The following is a 17221-nucleotide window of genomic DNA, read 5'->3' as shown; positions in this document are numbered from 1 at the left end:
AGCTGCTAGGAGAGAACCATGGCGTTGGTTTATGAGAACAAAAGTCTGCTGACTTTGATGTTTTAATCTCTTTTCTGCTAAATGAATGATTTTGCAAAAGCTTAAACTATGTCTCTTTGTAAAGGAGAAATATGAAAAATGTGAAGACTTCCCTTTTCAGATTTTTAAATTCCTTCCTCATGTTCCTTTCTTTGTGGATTCAAAGATTGTTTTCTTATCACTTTCTTCTTTGTGTGAGTGTGCACAGACTCCTACACAGACTCACCGGGTTGCTAGCCACCGGCCCACGTTTATTTTGCCCGTCTCCTAGCTGCAGCCCCTTGGCTTCCCTACTGGAAACTGTCCGTCTTCCCTTGCGGTTGGTTCCCTGACTGGTTCTGCGACACACAGCTATCAGCATTGTTCTAAGACGCCCCACAAAGCCCTTACCCAGACACCAGTGTCATCAAACTTCATTACTAGGATGTTCAACATTTCTTCCAATTAGTGATGTGAAACGTAGAAAGCCTTACTTGAATTTCTTGAACATGGCAATAATGAAGCTCTGAAGAAATAGTCAAGGGATTGGGCTAATTAAAATGCAGCAGGGTACTGAAGCCTAGGTAACTGCAGCTTGCTACGCCCTGTCTCTGGTAATCAGCAGTCCCCGGTTTCCCCACGCTAATTGACAGGAGATGCAGGGCCCCCGAGTGTGCGCACAGTGCACGCTAATGGAGGCGGCACACGCTGCTCTTCCTGCCTGACTCGTCTCATTATCGACCTTGAACTGGCAGAGGTCAGAGGACGGTGCTGCTTTCATCAACATGACAGGTGTCTGAGGAGCTTCTCTCTGTAGTCTAACAATTTGGCAGTTGTCTTGTCCTGTACATGAATTAGTGATCTGATGCTTGAGGTATGATGGATAAAAAGAATCTGTCAGCTCTTGGTAAGGGATGTAGCTCTGGGCATCTGTATTAGCCCCACCACTAACACAGACTGCAAGGTGTGTATTGTAGGGATGCCATTTTTTTTGTCCTCTGCAGAGAAAGAGTAAGTCGTTTGTGGTCATTACATCAAAAGAGCATTTTCCTAGAAACTTGTTATCTATGGAAAAATATTTCACCAAGGTATTAACATTCATAAGTCAATTTCTTTCTACCAAGTAGACATTGACTTCTGACACTTTTCCAGTGTGGGCATAATGATAATGATAATGAATGTTCTTTGAGAAGACTTAAAATCAATTAGTAATATCTCCTGAGCATCCCTCATGTGCTAAAGATGATTATAGACACTATGCAGGATGCAAGAGACAGAAGGTGGTACATGGCAGCATATATATGATACACACCAAGACATGCAAAGCATAAATACATTACAAAAATAAAGAAGGTATTCAAAGAAACATATGTGTAAGCATCTATTTATGTAAAGGGAATGTGAAACACAACATCCTCACTTGGCAAAGATATGAGAACATATATAAGCAACATTCAAATGCGGTACCTTCTTGTGGGTGAGCTGCAGACCAGAGCAGTGAATTGGATGGGTGAATGAAGGAGAACAAGACATCTCAATTAGAGAAAGATTTGTGCGCTGTTGAGTTGATCCAGTTTTTCAAGGAGATGAAGGATATGGATAGAGAAAAAGAAAAGATGATAATTTCTATCAGAGGCAAAATCCTTATACTGAAGAGAAAATAGTATTTTGAATGTTTCTCATTGTCACTGAGTACACTTTCCTCCCTTGTCCACTTGTAAAATTCCTATCTGGTAACCAATTCCACTGCAGAATTAACCACCCCTTTCAAATTTCTCTGAGTCTATTCCAAGAAGCAAAGTCGATCACTGCTGCTTCTTTGACATTCGTCCATGTAGTGGGTATTTTTAGTGTCATCTGTGTTGCAGTGGGTGGTAACTCTTTGTTCCCATGCCTGTCTTTATCGTGTGATACAACAAATATTGAATCACACAACGATACATCATACCACTGTGTGATTCAATATATCATGGTAAGATTGGAGACAGAGCAGGGACTTTGGAATCAGATGTATTGGGGTGAAAAGTAGATCTTTACCTTTGGGGATTTGTTTGTTCTAGGGTGATTTACTTAATACCTCTAAGCCTCAGTTCCCTCATCAGAAAATTGGGGGTAATAACATCTAACTCATAGGGAGGTTTTGGAGATTATATAAGGTAATTATATTCAGGTTCTCAGTAAATACCAGTTCTGCACTCTGCCTCTATCTTATTCCAACTAGAATATTTACAATCCCAGAGGATAGAAATTGTGTCTTACTCATCTCTATAGTCTCATTACTTAATACTGTATCTGGCATAAACAGGTGTTCAATGAAAGTTTTCTGAATTAAACCAAGTTGCTTCAAATATTCATGTGGGCTGATTAAATTATTCAAATTGACTCCAATTTATTTCATGGACTTGGAAGAATTTATTCTCTGCATTATCTGTTGTTCTTTTTAGTTTTATTTTACTATATGTATGGTTTGAGAGTTTTATGGACATTTCAGACTTGTGTTTATCCAAGTCTGAAAATTATTTATTTTGAAAATAAATGTTTCTTCAAAAAATATGGATAAATTGAATTTATATTAACTTATCTGAGACTAAAATAGAATACTTACTCCAAGATTTCTGTTCTTATACTTAAAGATAGCTATTATGTTTAATGTATATATGGGTATATGGGTAAATGTATGTGATAGTATAGAAATATGAGTATTGTTTTAACAACATAGTCATAATACAGGAGCTATATACTTGTTCCATTGATGTTTTCACATTTGGGAAATTTCTAAAACATCTCTTTTGAAATAATATTCAGAGCTTGTATAATATCCTTAGAAATTTTTACTGTGGTAAAATACACATAAAATTTACCATCTTAATCATTTTTAAGCATACAGTTCCATGGCATTAAGTACATTTACATTGCAACCATCCCTATCCAGAACTCTTGTTATCTTGCAAAACCGAAACTCTATATCTATCAAACGATAATCCCCATTGCCTCCTCCTGAAACCTCTGGTAACCTCTAATCTACTTTCTGTTTCTGTGAATTTGACTACTCTAGGTATCTCATATGAGTGGAATCATATAGTATTTGTTCTTTCATATCTGGTTTATTTCACTTAGCATGATGTCCTCAAGGTTGTTGAGCATGTTTTCAACATGTTCATTTATATTGTAGCATGTGTCAGGATTCCTTCCTTTTTGAGACTGAATAACAATATTCCAGTGTATGTGTATATATATGTATACACACACACACACACACACACACACACACACACATACATGCATACACACACCACATTTTGTTTATTCATTTATCCATTAAAGGACACTTGGGTTGCTTCTAATCTTTTGGTTATTGTGAATAGTGCTGCTAAACCATGAGTGTACAAATATCTCTTTGTGTCTCTGCTTTCACTTCTTTTGGGTATATATACAGAATTGCAATTGATGGATCATATGGCAGCTCAATTTTTAATTTTGAAAACCCCTCTACTGTTTTCAATAGCAATTGGCCATTTTACATTCCCACCAATAGTGCATAAGGGTTCTAATTTCTCCACATCCTTATCAAGACTTCTTATTTTCTATTTTTTTCCTTTGATAGCAGCTCTCCTAATGGGTGTGAGAGAGCTTGCATAATATTCTTTGGATTATCTTTGGTGGTCTTTATTTTTGAGAATATATTTGATTATTACAACAAGCTGATGATTATTTGTAGTCAATTTACTAAATAATATCATGGTAAAGTGTGACTGTGAAAACCTTAAAAATACAACTTGCTGTGGTCTGAGTGTTTGTATCCCCCCAAATTCATGTATTGAAATGCTAACCCCCAAGGTAAGGTAATGTTATTAGGAGATGGGGCCTTTTGGGAAGTGATTATGTCATGAGGGCTCTGCCTTCAATGAGATTAATGCCCTTATAAAAGAAGCCACAGCAAGCTGCCTTGTCTCTTCCACCATGTGAGGATGCATCAAGAAGATACTTCTGCAAACCAGAAGATACTGAGTCTGTAGACCCTTGATCTTGGACTTCCTGGTCTCCAGAACACTGAGAAATAAATTTCTGTTTTGTATCAACTACCCAGTCTATGGTATTTTGTTATAATAGCCTGGATATCCTGAGATACAACTCATATACTCTTTAAGAGTCAAAACTATTTCAAATCATGTTTCTTTCTTGCCTCCCTTCCTGCCTTCTCTCCTGCTTTCCTTCCTGATTGATTCAGTTCAAAAGCTTTAGATGAGGCTAAGCCGAGCAGTCATCCAGGTCTCAGGGTAGTGGGCAGCATACTCTGGCATAAAGTCAGAGCCTGAGTATGGCATCATGCTATGGATGTGACAGTGGGAGAGACTCAGTGCAGGATCATGTCTTCTGAATGTCTTTTGAGCAGGGTGGGGAAGGCATCTACATGGCATCAGACACACTGGAGGTGTGCACAAAGAGATATTTGTACACTCATGGTTTAGCAACACTATTCACAAGGTCTAAGGTCAGTGTCTGCATGATTTGGTGGTGATGGTGGTGATGGAAGATCAACCACATTTAAAGGGGATTGATCCGATAGGTAAATATGTTGAGGGTAATGGAAGCTAGTTGCTCACTGTCAGAACCTAGAGTTAAAATTTGGAATGGGAGAAAACAAAAATGAATAATCTAAGACTGGATTGTAATTGGTGGTAACCATGTGAACTCATAGTTTTCAATGTGTATAAGTAGTGATGGAAATAAACACACATGTGAATGTGTCTGTGAGGTGCTGTGCCCTGTGAGGGCCTGGGAACACCGACACCCTAATAGCAATGAGAACAGCCAGCACCCAGATCATGGCTTGTAAATCCTTTCTTCATTGCAAGGAAACAGAGCTCTTTGGAGAAATGACTGATTTCAGGGTAGGGCTAAGGAAAGTATAAGGTGAACATGGAATATTTTGTTGTACCACAAAGTATGGAAGTGTTCAAAGAATGACAGAGACACATCAAAGAGTGATGGAAGCCAACTCAAAAGGGCTCTACTGGCTAAGCCTGGGACAATTTGAGCAGCAAAATAAGAAATGATTGTGACATATTATAACCAGTTGAATAAAATAAAAGTCTATGGGCTTATACTGTTATAAATAAATCAAAGAATAATATATAAGGAAAAGAAAAAGCTTTTTTGGGGGGGGTTCATTGCCAATTAATAAATATAGAGAAAATTATGAAGTTAAAAAATGATCACTTGGCAACTATCATAGTGATAATTAATTCAACTTAGAAACACTGATGGATGCTAAAACTCATGGGTGCAAGCTTGATGAGGAACTGGATTTTCACAGACTCAGAATACCTCCCCTCACATATATTTTACTTATAGGATAAAGTAGAAACTTTACAATGGAGAAAATCTGGCAAAAAAAATAATATGATCTGAGTGGTCAAAGCCAGCGTCACAGTAATAAAACATAGCAATATCACGTGCCACATGTAAAACAGCAACGAGACAAACCCAGCATTACTTCTGTGCTGATCTTGCCAGAAATGCATAACCTGAACCGAATCATGATGGAAGTCTGGAAAATTTAAATTAAGGGACATTCTACAAATAACTGGCCTATAATCTTCAAAAGTGTCAAGGACTTAAAAGTCCAGGAAAAACCAAGGGACTATTCCAGATTAGGTTACGGAACAGACATGACAATGAAAAGTGCTTTGTTTACCAGGGTAGATCTTCTGTTTAGAAAGAGACTCATTGACTAACTTTATTGGAGTCTGTGAATCAGATTGTAGTAATATACCAATGTTCTGATTTGCATGGTTGCATTGTGGTTATGAGACAGAATGTCCTTATTGGTAGGGATTAAATACTAATACAGTCAGTGGTGATGGAGCCTTATGTCAGCAACTTACTCTTAAACAGTTCAGGAAAAAAAGGTTATTTGTCCAATTTTTGCAATTTTAAAAAAAATTAAAAAGTAGATATAGAAGAATGTAAAAATGCAATGGTGGTAGCTTCATTCGGAAATGAAGGCTCTAACGAAGACTAGTTTGAGGACCACAACATTTAGGATGTAACTGCTCAAATATCCTTAAAAATGTTATTTGTATTCAAAGGCCACTGCTCTCTTTTCTATGATTTTTGAGAGATCAATAGCTAAGGAGAAAAACCATGGATAAGATAAACCAAAGCAGAGTAAAGAAAAATACAACCAACCGAGACCATCTAAGTCACGTTGATATCAGGCACCCTCTGATAGGATGCGGTGAGAATGGTGCTTCATCTCCATGGTGTACTTCCCCCGGAACCACAATTCCACTCCAATCATGAGGAAACATTGAAAAACAAACTGAGAGACATTCTACAAAACGCCCGATCAGAATGCTCTTTGGAAGTGTCAAGGATATAAAAGATAAAGAGAGACTGAGAAATTATCAGAGACTAGAGGAGCCTAAAGAGAAAAGTCACTAGATGTGATTTTTATCCTGGAAGAACAAAAGGACATTAGTAGAAGAACTGGTGTAATCTGAATAAAATTGTAGTTTTATTCATAATATTGGATAGATTTTAAATACTCACTTTTGATAAAATTACCATGGTTACATGAAACGTGAATGTTAGGGAAGCTGAGTGAAGTGTATATGGGAATTCTCTGTAATCAATAAAAAGTTAAAAAGTATATATTCATAGAAAAAACAAACTTCTGAAAAATATTTAATGTTTAGTTTCTCAAACATGCAAGTATAAAATGCCAATGGGATATACTTATATTATTAATTAGCCAATGTATATGTGGCTCTACTATTTTGACCTACAATGACAAGAAAGGTGTATAGACTCAGTCTATCACCAGAAATAACAGAAACTTAGGGTTGTCTTATTTCTTGAGGCAGATGACAATATAAATATTTCCTTTACACTGACTTCAGTTGATCTTTCTTTTAGGGTTGAGCCCAGTCCACCTATAATACTTTGTATGGAATTCTATCTCCCCCTTCCATCATTGTTTACATCTCTGCTTCATCCTGCTGCTGCCTCTTGCATCCAAACAGGCAGATGCAAGCACTCTGGGTGCTCACATTGTTTAGACTCATAAAAAAAAACTACTTAAATATATCTTTTGCTAATTAATTTTTTGTCTCTCATAGCGTAACACTGAAGCATATTCCCATTCTGGAAGATCTCCTCTTAGGAGCAAGAACAAGGAGAAACAAAGATGGTGAAAGTGATAGAAATTTCATCATGTCATGAATCTGAACTTCCTTGCTGGGTGGAGACTGGCCCACTATTGAGGGGACATTCCGTGAATGGGAGTGAGAAGAATTAGATTTTATTTTCTAACGTAAAAATAACAATAACAAAACCAATGGATATTCTAAATCAAGGAATGCAAGCAGAACCAAAAAAAAAAAACAAAACAAAACAAACAAAAACCCAAGAAGAAACAAAATAATAAAAAGCAACTCTGGAAAGCTAAAGCCCAAGAAGCCTGGAAGAAAGTTGGGAAGGAGGTAGAACTGTACAGCCGGCTGGCACCGGAGAGCTCCCCGTGAAACTGGCTTGCCCTCATTGCTAGAGGCAGGGTAAAAATCACTCAGCATTTTTGGAATGCAATCTGAAAACGTGCACCAAAACCCATTACTATGTTTCAGCCTTTTATCTCCACCCTTCCACATCTGTGAGTGTAGTCTAATTAAATACTAATTCAAAATACAGAAAAATAAATTCATCACTGTATGATTCATAACACAAAAAATGGAGCAAACGTAAACGTGCAGTATAAGAAAAACAACTAAATGAACCCAATAGCATATTATGAAGGCATGAAAGATGATAACTGTAAAGATGGAAACTTTTAGAAACATGGAAAAGTACGCTCTCAAACTACACTGCCCAGGATGGTGGTCACTAGACTCACTGGACTAGTGGACACTGGAAATGGAGCTTGTCCAAATTGAGATATACAAGTAAAGGACAATGGACATGGATTTCAAAGACTTGGTATGAAAAAAGTAAAATATTTCATTAACAATTTTTATATCAATTACACATTGAAACGATAATATTTTTGATATGTTGGGCTAAATAAAATATATTAGTAAAATTAATTTCACCCATTTAAAAAAAATTTGAACTTATATATTTGGCTTGCATTATATTTCTCTTGGAAAGTGCTGGCTGGTCTAGACTATGAGTCCCTTGAGGACAGGATTTAATTCTTGATTATCATGTGAACCAAGTGTCTCAAAAAACCCATTGTTCATAGTTCATTTTCATTAAATTTTGTTAACCACCTAATAAATAAATGATTATAACATTTATTTTAAAAGGCATGCAATTGCATGCACATTAAGCTTACACCTATGTAAAATATTTATATTAGGAAAAAGACAGGAAGGTGATACACAAAATTGAAGATGTTGATTGTCTTGGTATGGAGTGATTGTGGGTAACTTGTCTTAGTTTTGAAACTTTCTGTAGAGTAATTTTCTTCTTATAATCTAAAGGATTTTTTTTCTTCTTTTAAAAAAGTGAACACAGGAATTGTGGGTTTGTTTGCTTGTTCATTTGCTTTTTGTTTGTTATGGACACAGGAAGACACACATATAAACAAAATCTTCAAAGACACCAATCTGTGGCAAATTCCAATGGTCTCTCTAATGCAGGGAGGATGTATCTCTTACGGTGCCTGGAGGGTGATTTCTGAGGGTTGTAGTGCCGCATGGCTAATAGCAGCCTGCTCTTGGTGCTGGGCAGAAACCTCTTTGGCCCAGAGCAGGTAATGAAGATTTTATATTCTCCACCTTCTGCGAGGAGCTGCAGTTATTTTCCAAGGTCAGGTCAGAGAGCATCCTGAGGATGAATAATAACAGTCCTCTAAGGGCTTTCCATCTTGGCAATGGTTTATAACCATGTAAAGCTGATAATAAAATAATTCCAAAATAAATAAACAGTGGGTGCATAAGTGCCCTCAGAGATCAGTAAATCTGAGCATGTAAGCTGCTGGTGGAAAGAGCAGATAAAACTTCTTCCTTCTAATATCCCGGTGCATTAAAGAGGATAGAAGCACCATATCGGGGCCCCTAGAAAAACAAAAACTTTCTTTGGCTAGAAAAGCAAAGCAGCTCTCACACGAAGGCAGAGTGAAGTTCCTGATCATTTAAAAAATTCTACACTGTGACGAATTTCATTGATTCAAGAGATATTTGTTGAGCCTCCGTTATGCGCTAGGTATAGTTTTCAAGGCTGAAGATATAGCAGCAAGCAATGCTTGCGAAATTCCATTGCTTTATGGTATTTATGTTCTTGTGGGATAAATCAAGGCAACAAACATACATAATTTAATATATAGCACGTAAGATGATTACAAGTACTAAGGAGAAAAGTAAAGCCGGGAATGAGGGCACGAGACAGAGTGGGAGAGGGAGGTGTAATTTTGTAGTGGGTAGCTGGGGAAGGCCTCTGAGGAAGTGGTATTTGAGTAGAGAAAACCCAAAGGAAGTGAGGGAATAAAACATGTAGATTTTTGGTAGAAAAACATTCCAAGAAAGGGGACAGCAGTTGCAAGAGCCCTGAAGCAAGAGCTTGCCTGGCATGTTTCAAGAAACGACAACAAAAAAACCAGCGAGACTAAGGAAAGAGAAACCAAGGGGAGGTAGGAGGAGACTTGTCTGTCTGCGGGGCCTGACTGTGCAGTATTTTCTAGAGCATCACAAGGACTTTAGCTTTTACTTTGAGTGAAACAGGAAGACTGTAGGATTTTGAGCACAAAAATGAGATGACTGACTTACACTTTACCAGGATCTGAGTTCAGAATAATTAAACAGGGAGATCAATTTGGAGGCTTTTGCAATAAGAAAGAAAGTATGGGGGCTTGTGTCAGGGTGGTCATGCCAGCAAATGTTGGATTTTGGATATAACTTGAAGGCAGATCTGACTGGTCTTGCTGACTCACTGGATGGATATAGGGTTCGAATAATGATACCAGATATTTTGGCTCAAGCCCCTGGGAGGATGGGTTTTACCATTTGCCGGTCACATAAAGTGCTGGTGAGGATGTGGGGAAACAGGAACTCTCGCGCACACTGCTGGAGGTAACATAAAATGGCACAACCACTTTGGAAAACAATTTGGTCATTTCTTACATAACTAGAACATATGCTTACCATACGACCAGTCGTCCCACTCCTCAATATTTACCAAAGTAAAATGAAGATTTATGTTCACACAAAAACCTGCACATTAACTTTTATAGCAGCATTATATTTAATCACAAAAACTTGGAAACAGCCCAAAAGTCCCTCCCTTGGGGGATGAATTAACAAACTGTGTTTATCAATTCACTGAAATATGGCTAAGCAATAAAAAGGAACAAATTACTGATTAATGTGAAAACATGGATGCTCAGCGAAAGAAGCCAGATTCAAAAGACTGCACACCATGTGACTCTGTTTATATGACATTCTGGAGAAGGCAAGACCACAGAGACAGAAAACAGTGGCTGCCTGGGCTGGTGCTGGGAGGGAGAGGTTTGACTACAAAGGGGCAAAAGGGAATATTTTTGGAGTGGTAGAACCATTCTACAGCTTGATTGTGGTGGTGGTTACATGTCTGTGTTTGTCAAAGCTTGCAGAACTATACAATAAAAGAGAGCAGCGTGTATATAAATTATGCCTTAATAAATAATGGGATAAAAGGGAAATAGGAACATAAGGGACATTTTTAGGTGAAAGAAATAATAGCAAGATGGCATGTTGATAGGAAAGAAGTGGTAGAAAAGGGAAAAGTGATGTTGAGATAGGAAGGGGAGGAAATTGAGCAATATCTTGGAACAGGTTAGAGAGGATGTGACCTCATGAACAAGGAGAGGGGTTGACCTCTGGGGGACCTTGCCAGGGGTACTTCATCCAGCCTAGCCCGAGAGCAGGCACAGGTATGGGCAGAGAAGATACAGGCAGAGGTGCAGGTCTATAGTAGATGTGATGGTGCTGAGAGCTTTCTACTATTTTTCTTGAGTCCCTTTGTTTTTCTTGGTGAAGTAAGAAGGAAGCACATTAGCTGAGATTGATGATATGGGAGAAGTGTTGGAGGTTTGAGGAGACAGGACAAGATAGGAAATAATTGTTTAGGAGAGTGAGGAATAAATAACTAGGAAAATATAGTAGGTTTGCCAGGAGTGTTGAAGACTACCTTGACGTTCATCATGAATTTATAGCAACATTAGAACTAGGTTGCATGTTCTCCTCCAGCTATGAGTGTAGGTATAGAGTAGACAAAGAGCTGGATTTAGTCAGGATTGGGGTTTAGCCAAATGAATATGTTGATAATTAATGCAATTAATAAAAAGTAAGCCCCACATCCAATTTTATATTAAGGCAAAGCAGGAGATGGTGGTAGTGTGACTTTTTTTTTACAGATTGATTTTTTTATTTGAAGTCTGAATCTCTATTCAAAAAAAGCCCTGGGCAAACTTGAGAAATGAAGCAGATTTCCGAGCATTCTATTTGTGCCAACTTCACCCACACACCGGGGTGTGCTAGAGCCTGCCCGTTCTTGCTTAAGGGAGTTGATTGTTAAATTATCAGGAATTCTGCAAGCCAGTTGTTAAAGACAGTTTAAATTTGGTCGTGGTGGGAATATTTACACCACACAAATCAGTAAATGCTATAAATCTTCAGGGAACCAGTTGTTAACCATTGGCCACACTCCTGCCTTTTGGGCCTTTCTGTCTTGATTTAGTGGCCTCTAAGGCTATTGTTTCATGGTCTGTGCTAGCCTGGTATCCACAGGTAGAAACTGCTAAGCCTTCCTCAATGTGGACACTCACTCATCTTACTATTTTTCCTTCCCTACTTGCTCAGGTAGTAACCTGGCTGAACTCATTGATTTATACTATTGTGCCACAGGTAGAGAAGGCTTGGGGTGTGTTCCAGGCAATTTGTGACATTTTAACAAAGACTTTCTGGAGACTTTGCTGGTTAGATTTTCAGCATTGGTAAAAGTTGTCAAGAGGCAGCACCATGTCAGATTGGTAGGAGAGAAGGTTAGGGCTGAAGGAACCTTTCAGCATATCTCAGAAGTATTTCCCTGACATTCTTACAACACAGGACTGCTTTGCACACTGATCAAATCCACTTAAAGAAGTTTTCCAATTCCAGTCACTTCCTCTGTGCTCTTTGTTTTCCCTGCTCATTTATCATCAATCACAGATCAAGAGAATATTGATTTGATGGGGTGTGACCATAAACAGGGAACTAGAAAAAGGGTTGTGGTTGTCCTGAGCCTCTGAATCGTACGCATGTGGTTTGGCTCCACGACGAGATGTACCGTAGGAAACTCACGCTCAATTTGTGCAAAAGGCTTCTCATGCTTCTCCAGTTCATACCCACTCCTCCTGCAGTAGTCCACACCTCCATGGTGACTCCTGGAAGTCCCAGGTGCTCATGCCAGAAATCGGAGCCATTCTTGACAGCCCTTCTCCTCTACATACTACCTTCACTGGAGACTGGCATTCTGGCTCCCAAATAAGTCTGAACTCTCTCTGTGGTTATCATCTGAACTCAAGTAGTGGTTATGTCCCTCCCAAGCCACTGGCTAAGCCTTCTAATTATTCTGTTATCCCTTCATTCCCCTCTGTGACAACAACAGCAAATAGAGTACATTTTAATAAGCACATCAGTTCTGTCCATGCTCTACCTTTAAACTCCACTGACTGCATTCCAGTCTCTCCCTCTGTGACTGTCCAACTACCTCTCCATCCATTGTAGTCTCACTGATGATGTATCATCCAATGACCTTTTGTTTCCTCCTCGTGCCAGGCTCATTCCTGATCAGCCTGCACGGTTGGTGTTCTCTCTACCAGAATGCTTTTTCCCAATCTCTTCATCTGCCAAATTCTCCTCTCCCTTCAAGTTTACAAGTTAATTTCCTCACAGACATTTTCCTTGACCCCAGAAACTTAAACTGTTAACTAGTTTCTCAGAACTCCATAATTCTCTTTCAAAACATTTATTAAAATTGTAATTATAAATTTATTATTTTAAGGTCTTTTGACAATGACATCTACCTTTATATTTCTGACCATTCTAATTATTCTTTGTTTTCTTTCGTAATCTTAATAAAAGTAAGGACCTTGTCTCTTTTGTTTATCACTTACATCCCCAGTGCCTTCCATGGCACTTGACATGGAGTAGAAGATCAACTAATTGAATAAATGAATGAAGTACAAAGACATTAAAAAGAAGAACATTCTATTTAACACGTGGGGGAAACAGTACACCAGTTAAAAAGCATTGGTATAATTAGAAAATAAAAGCAGCATATAACAGGCCCTTAAGTGTATGCTGGAAAGGAATTTAGCAATCAGCCCACCGTTGTCAAAGGAGGAAACTGAGCCAAGATTGTCTGTGACTTGCTGTCACACAGCTAACAGGTAACAGAATAATAGGCAGGCCCAGATACCACGATTACAAGCCCTGTGCTCTCTACAATAAACAATTCAACTTTTGTAGTTCCAAGGAAAGCTAAATGATAATGAAGTAACTGGACTTTGTGTTAAGTCTCTCATTTCCACAGGAATATGGAGAGGGTCATCCTGAAATACACCCCATGTCAATTTAGCCAGGTGTTCTGGAAGGTCTAGTAGATTCTGATGTAATTTCAAAGGTGAGTTGTACTGGTATCTTCTTCCACTAATGGATTTTTTTACACATAAATTTGTCCATAAATTTTACATCATTTAATTTTTGCTGCTAGGCTGCTATTTGCATCAGTGGATTTTAAAATATGTATGATCTACTTAGTGACTATGTCTTCCCTTTAATTGTTCCTAATTTGCACTGCTTGGGAAACAAAGGTTAAGAGAGGCAGTCTAGGAGTGTGGAAGGAGCGCACAGGTCATGGATCTTGGGTTAGATTACTGACTCTGCCCTTCAAACATTTGTTCTTTTACCTCTAAATTGCAGGAGTATTAATACCTACCTTGGAACATAATTGTTGTAAGGTGAAATGAATTAATTTCTGTAACAGGCCTGACACATAGAAGCATAATCAATTAGTATTAGTTCTATTTCTAGCCTAGTATTTCTAGATTTGGGGAACAAATTATTTTACTAATGTGTCTATTATGATTCTAGTTTTGATCATGAATCTTTCAGCTCGAACTTCTCAAATGGCAGGGCCCTAATATCTTTAGTTTCTGCCTTCATCATGGCATCTCCCTTTATATTTCTGAGCATTATAATTGTTCTTTTTTGGCATTCTCTGCTACTAATGTACCCTAATAATATCTTATGCAGTATTCCAGGTTTGGGCCACCAAATTTTAATAGGTGTAGGTTAAAGATTTTGGTGTCTTTGCAGATTAATTGTTGTAACTATCAAGAAGGAAAATTTCATAAAATTGATAAACTAGGGATTTTGTCCATTATTCCTTAGTATATATCGATCATCTATTTTGTACATAAATTAGGGCTGCCATATTTAGCAAATAAAAATATAGATGCCCAGTTAACTGAATGTTTTGTATTATATTTGGAAACTGTAATATAGATAAGGGCCGTTCTCTATCTAAGAAAGAAATTAAAATGTGGTTTCTCCCCCCAGGGAATTTTTATGCAAGATAAGGATGTAGGTGTAGACTTAGAGATAGGTGATGGGCAATACATGGGAAGAAAGGGTTACAAGTCAATGGTGTATTAGTTTCCCAGGATTGCTATAACAAAATACCACAAATTAGGTGGCTTAACACAACAGAAATTTATTTTCTCACAGTTCCAGAAGTTAGAAGTCTGAAATCAAGGTCTGAAATCAGGGTTGGTTTATTCTGAGGGATCTAAGAGAGAATCTGTACCATGCTTCTCTCCCAGTTTCTGGCAATGGCCAGCAATCCTTGGCTTGTGGAGGTACCACTCCAATATCTGCCTCTGCCTTCCCCTGGTGCTCTTCCTAGGTGTCCCTGCTCCTTTCCTTGTAAGAATGCCAGTCACATTGGATTAGCGTCCACTCTAATGATTTCATCTTAACTTGATTACATCTGCAAAACCCTGTTTCCAAATAAGGTCACATTCAAAAGTCCCAGGGGTTAGGACTTCAACATATCTTTTTTTGGAGGACACAATTAAACTCACAACACATAATATGGGTATTGAATATCATAGAGTTCAGAGAAGGGGCAATTAGTTGTGAGATGAAATGATGAAAAAGGCCCATCGGAGGAAATAATTGAGCTGGACTTGTAGGCTGGGTAGATGTTGTCAGAGAGGAGGACAAGGGCTTGGAGTGGATGATGAATGAGAGGATAGGGAAGAAACTCATCTTCCAGAAATGAAGATACTTGCTGTAATTGACTAAAGACAATAGCAGTCATGCTACAAACTCTGAGAAAAGCATCAATAAACTTCCTCAATTCAGAAAAGCAACAGTGTCATTAGGCAGATTTTATTGGTGTCGAAGGTTCCTTTCATCTCTAACATTCAGGTTGCTCAGGGCTAATTTGGTTTTGGCACCAGCCCCAGAGATACTAGAAGGACAAGCCTGGGAAATTACTACAGGCAAACTTTGTGTCCTTTAGGCACTAAGTCCACTATATTAGAACCCAACTTGGGGGCTATATGTAAAATTAAGCATTTACGTAAAATAAAGTTTAAAATGCAAGCAATCAGTACAGTTAGGCTGTTATTTACTCAATAGAGATGATTAAACTTACAAATTTTATCAGCCACACCCCTCTAGCAAAGTTGGTCTGGATGAAACAAAGTCCAGATAAAAGTTCTAAGCTTTGTTTCTTGTGTGTATAATTTTGTGAGCGTGTCACACTATGGCATATCATAGTGGGTTGTCAGTCTCCTCCTGTTCTGTTGATGTGGCCTCCTCTGGATACACATGGAAGTTCTCACATTTCCCTTCTATAGTTAGTCAATTAAATCAACTTTATGCAAAGCTTATTTTATATCACTTTATCTTAGTGTTGACTAAATTACTGAACTGCCACAAGTCTAGAGTTTTCTTCTAGTTGATGTTTCAAAAAATAATTTGAAAGAAAAGAGGAAATCTAACAATTGAGAAGAGCTGTTATCCATTTGTGATCAAGTTACTCCGTTGCCCAGCTGTTTCCCACTGGTAGTCACCAACAAGGGAGCACAAACATAGAGAAGCTCTCCTTTTGTTATGTTGTAATTCTTAAGTTCTGAAATTTGGGTTTGTCAGGCTAATAGCCACAGACCTATGTATTTCCTCCTAGTCCACTTTAGACTCAGATAAGCTCCACAAGGCTGGGGTTTTGGAGACTAAAAAGGTGAAATTTACTCAATGAGAAAATAAAGACTTGCCTACTTTCCATTCAGTTTACCTTTCCTTAGGTCATTTTTAAAAATTAAAATTTTTCTTAAAGTGGTGAACATTCTCAAATGGAAACCAAAGATGAGTAGGAGTAGCTGTATTTATATCAGAGAAAACAGACTTTAAATCAAAAATGGTAAAAAAAAAAAAAGCCAAAGAAGGTCATTATATAATGATAAAGGGATCAATTCAACAAGAGGATACAACAATCCTAAATATATATGCATTGAACACTGGAGCACCAAGGTTAATGAAACAAATATGATTAATATAAGACCTAAAGGAAGAGATAGACAATAATATAATAATAGTGGGAGACTTTAACACCCCACTCATAGCACCAGACAAATCATCAAGACATTTAAGTCAAGAAAAACTGGCCTTAATTGGACTTTAAACCAGATGTACATAACAAACATTTACGTTCTACCCAACAACCACAGAATATACATTCTTCTCTTCAGCACATGGAGCATAAATGTAAATTAAAGCCACAATGAGATATCATCTTATACCAGTTAGAATGGCTATTACTAAAAAGTCAAAAAATAGCATATGTTAGGAAGGATGTAGAGAGAAAGGAACACTTATACACTGTTGGTGGGAACATAAATTAGTATAATGTCTATGGAAAACATTATGGGGATTTCTCAAAGAACTAAAATGGAGCTACCATTTGATCCAGCAATCCCACTACTGGGATTTACCCAAAGGAAAAAAAATCATTTTATCAAAAAGACACCTGCCCTCATATATTTATTGCAGCACTATTCACAATAGCAAAGATTTGGAATCAACCAAAGTGTCTACAAATGGATGAATGGATAAATAAAATGGGGGAATATATGCAAAATGGCATACTATGCATCCATAAAAAAGAACGAAATCAT

Source organism: Propithecus coquereli, unplaced genomic scaffold (genome assembly GCF_000956105.1).
Source record: "Propithecus coquereli isolate 6110/MARCELLA unplaced genomic scaffold, Pcoq_1.0 Scaffold194, whole genome shotgun sequence".
Lineage (NCBI taxonomy): Eukaryota > Metazoa > Chordata > Mammalia > Primates > Indriidae > Propithecus > Propithecus coquereli.
Note: the sequence above shows the minus strand (reverse complement) of the source record.